Genomic DNA, 4453 nt, shown 5'->3' on the forward strand with positions numbered 1-4453 from the left:
ATGCAGGGGAATAACTGGGGTTTGTCTATATTCATGCCGGTACAGGAGATAATTTGCATATTTTATCACGTAGTTTGTGTTATAACCAATCAGATGTAATCGCGTGTTCGTGACGTCACTTCCAGCTGTGAAGAAGATGGTGAAGGAGGGGGAAGGGGAGAAGGGAGAAGGTGGTGGAGAAAGATGAGGGGAGAAGCTGGTGGAGAAAGATGAAGGGAGAAGCTGGTGGAGAAGGAGGAGGGGAGAAGGGAGAAGGTGGTGGAGGAGGGGGAGAAGCTAGTGGAGAAGGAGGGGAGAAGCTGGTGGAGAAGGAGGAAGAGGAGGAGGGAAAAGGTGGTGGAGAAGGAAGAAGGGAGAAGCTGGTGGAGAAGGTGGAGGGGGAGAAGCTGGTGGAGAAGGTGGAGGGGGAGAAGCTGGTGGAGAAAGATGAAGGGAGAAGCTGGTGGAGAAGGAGGAGGGGAGAAGGGAGAAGGTGGTGGAGGAGGGGGAGAAGCTAGTGGAGAAGGAGGGGAGAAGCTGGTGNCTATATAGTATATAGTACTATATAATATCTATATATCTCTATTATGTACTTGATATATTATGTACTTGATATATATATATATATATACGACCTGCTTCGGCGCTTCGCACCTCGGCATTCAGTCAGAAAATGCCCCGCGTGTGAGCTGCGATAGGGACACTTTGAAAGCATAAAAACTGCACAAAATGTGACAATTTAGCTGTATTTGTGTGCATATTTTTTGCATATCTGTCTTACCTCTGTATCAATAGTAAGGAAATTAGAACGGAGTGCTTTGCGGTAAGGTCGATAGAAATGCATCAAAATTCATCTTTGTCCATGAAAGTATCTCAAAAACAAGCATATTTCCTTAAAAGATGCACAACAATTGCATCAACAATATTCAAGAATTCCGGCGCGGCGCAGTGCGTAGGACTGGATCCATTTGTTTTTGTAAGCCATGTGTGTCTACGCGGGCGTACGGGTTTGTTCTAGATGTTTCTATTTCTGATATCTTGACCTCTTCCACTGCTTTAGAGCTTGTTCGCAAATGATGACGGCCATCAATGGCGAGGAAACAAAGTATGTATTTTGTGACAGCATCGGTCAGTAGACGACATTAATGTTTAGCGCGTGTTGCGCTCTGCACCAGTTACAATGTGATATTTTACAGTCGCGCACACACGCTCGCTCGCACGCACGCACGCACGCACAGATACATCCAGTGGACCCCCGCTTTATCGGAGTAGGTTAAGAACATCAAAATAACAAACTAGTTAGACTCTCTAATAGTGTCTATATAATTGCTATGGTCAAGAACCATAAAAGTGTCGCGATTAAGCGGTGAACAGATTTATGGGTGAAGGCATGTAATATCGCCGGCTGTAATCAATGTCTATGTTTCTTTTCCGGATTTTGCGGGCGTACAAAAAATCTCTCGTTCGTTTCCTGATCATCACGGAACTTGCACTTCTTCACTTGAAGCTTACACCTAGTCATAAACTTATCAATTGTCTCCCCTTCTGACTGGTGCAATTTCTGTAACTGATATCTGTGCAGCCGAAAATTTGACTGGGGCTCAAGGTGTTTCTCAAGTTGTTTTTTGAAAAAAAAATTCTTTGTAAATTTGGGCGCACGTTTGCGTAGTTGTCTGTCTTGCCATCCGCTTTTTGTGCGTAATTGCTAAAGCGACGTAATGTTCACACATACACACACACGCACACGCACGCACAAACACAAACATACACACACACACACACACACACACACACACACACACACACACACACACCCTGGTACGTCTAGAAGCTTTCACATCATAGTTTGCGTGTTCTGCGTTTTAGTATTTGCGTGTGAAACGTGTGCCTGTAGAGTAGTAAGCTGTTCATGTTCAATCCATTGCATTTGTATGCTGTGTCCTGTGACATGTACGTTCTTATTGTGTACTATCTTATCTATATCTGTACTATCTTAAGTGTGTCCCCTTTGTGTCATAATTCGGGATGTTGGTAGCAGCTGGAGTTTCTAAATATAAAACTGCGTTTAATTACTTTAGCAAAAACCATTCCTTAACTTGTTTTATTTTAGGTTTCTTTTTATTTGTAGCAGAGTATTTTTGAGGTTATCAATTACAGAGAAATAGACCCACATTTGTTAATGCATCCCAGTTGCAATGATGTCAAATTGAATAATGGACAAATGTCGTTTACAAGGTTTCACATTGTATTCAGACAGTATTGTGTGTGAAGATATTGCTGGTTTACCTGATTAACTTTGTATGACTGTAAATTCAAGTTTCCAACTGTTTGTTGTAATCAAACATTTAGAAACCCTCATAGGTTTCCAGCTGGTATGGTTATTTTCTGTTTTGACTATTTATGCCTCTTTAACATTACTGCCCTACTGATGGCGATTCAAGTATATATTATGAATGCTGTAATTGCTTGCTCGTCTTCTACCAAGTGATGGAGTAAGTTGCCTGTCATGGCCAGTTCATTTTCATGGCCTTGTGGTAGCTAGATGCTTATTATTTAAGATTTGTGCCCAACTGTTGACGGACGGACGGACGGACGGACGTTCGAACGGACGGACGATCATGCGATTCTACAAGCTGCATCTGACTATGTCAGATGAGCTAATAAACACTTCAAAGAATAGAAAATATCAGAATCCAATTGTCCACCGTTCACTGAACTTAATCTACCTAGAATTTATTAGTTATATATTATAAGTTATCATGGAGTTTTTTATGTTACCGATGGACGGCGATGCATGTACAAACAGTATTTTTGTTTAAAATAAACTTGTGAAAGTGTATGGTAAAACCTATTACGTATAGTGGTAGGAGAATGTTTGAGGTAGATCCTGAGCTCTGGTTTGTTGAATTCAACATAATAACTAAGGCCCAAGTTGATTAGGGCTAGCAAACGTTGGATTTCCAAATTTAGCCGTGCAATCTCGTTTGTTTTTATTTAATCCTGATCATAAAAACAATAACGAAATAACTGCGGCGGAGCGAAGGGATATACTATAGTACTAGAGCTAGGTTTTGGTCAGAGAAAACTCGTAGTCGTATTAAGTTAACGGCTACCGAATATCTGACTGTCAACACTCATCACCGTATCTAAGTAATATTAATAGTACAATAGTAGGCCTAATACTGCATATCGCTGTTGCTCAGCATAGATATAATCAAGAGCTAATAATACTTAGAGTGTACAACAGAAAACGAGAAAATAGTGCTATTTCACGGCAATATTGTTCTACTTTGCCTGCGAGTCTAGAATAATTTTATATGATATTGCATTAAGCTGAATACTTTGCTCTCTAAAACAAGACCAACCGCTTGTCAATACGATAATCCTAGGCTGAGATATTGGCTCTTCTCCTCCTACGGGCCTCACGGCGCCTCGCATCCACAATATTCACTATCCTTTTCGCGGTATTGACAAGCGGTTGGTCTTGTTTTAGAGAGCAAAGAACTCAGCTCAATGCAATACCATAAAATTATTATAGACTCGCAGGCAAAGTATAATAATATTGCCATGAAATAGCCCTATTTTCCCGTTTTTCCGTTGTATACCCTATAGGTATTATTAGCTCCTGATACAATAATGTAACCCAATATCATAGATTACCTCGTACCCGATATAAAAGATTACCGCGTATACGGTTCCCGATTAACTATAACTCTACAACTTACCGGCATCAAGTAGACAAATCAACACACCGGATATTAATTTATCGCAGTTACGTGTGACGTGTCGTTCCACCGTGGTCAGTCTATTAGATCCGCAAACCGCGTTCATGACTTGATTTTATAGTTTGACGGAACCATACTTGCCTACGTCACGCCACCTCTCGGGAGCCTACGTTAGACGGGCACCGAGTTTCGTGAGTCAGCTGCGACAAGCTTAGTTTTGATGATAAGGACGCCATCTACAGAGAAGAGGCGTTGATATGCAAGGGAATGACCAGTAGAACGGGGAATCACCGGCAGAATGGGGAATCACAGATAGAACGGGGAATAACCGCAGTAAAAAAACGGTTGGGGGAATCACCGAACGGGTTTTAACCGAAAAGGTCAAACCAAGTACAAATACAGATATACTAGTATAAGAAAACATAACCTCGTAGCTTTTTGCTCACGCGGAGAGATTATATTTAGGTCATCTGAATGATTTGGTGGGCCACGTACGTCGAGGGTTGCTCTTGAAAATGGATTACACAAAAGCCGCATAACCTCCTGCGGGAAGGGTGGCAGGTGCCCCCAGATTTAAGGGCAAAATTAGAAAATATGCTAAGGTAATAAGTAACTGAGATAAGCGAGGAAAACATATAGTGACATACCATAGAAGTAAGTGAGTAAGTAAGTAAGTTAGTAAGTAAGTAAGTAAGTAAGTAAGTAAGTAAGTAAGTAAGTAAGTAAGTAAGTAAGTAAGTAAGTAGGTA

This window comes from Priapulus caudatus, unplaced genomic scaffold, assembly GCF_000485595.1.
Source record: "Priapulus caudatus unplaced genomic scaffold, Priapulus_caudatus-5.0.1 Scaffold724, whole genome shotgun sequence".
Classification (NCBI taxonomy): Eukaryota; Metazoa; Priapulida; class Priapulimorpha; order Priapulimorphida; family Priapulidae; genus Priapulus; species Priapulus caudatus.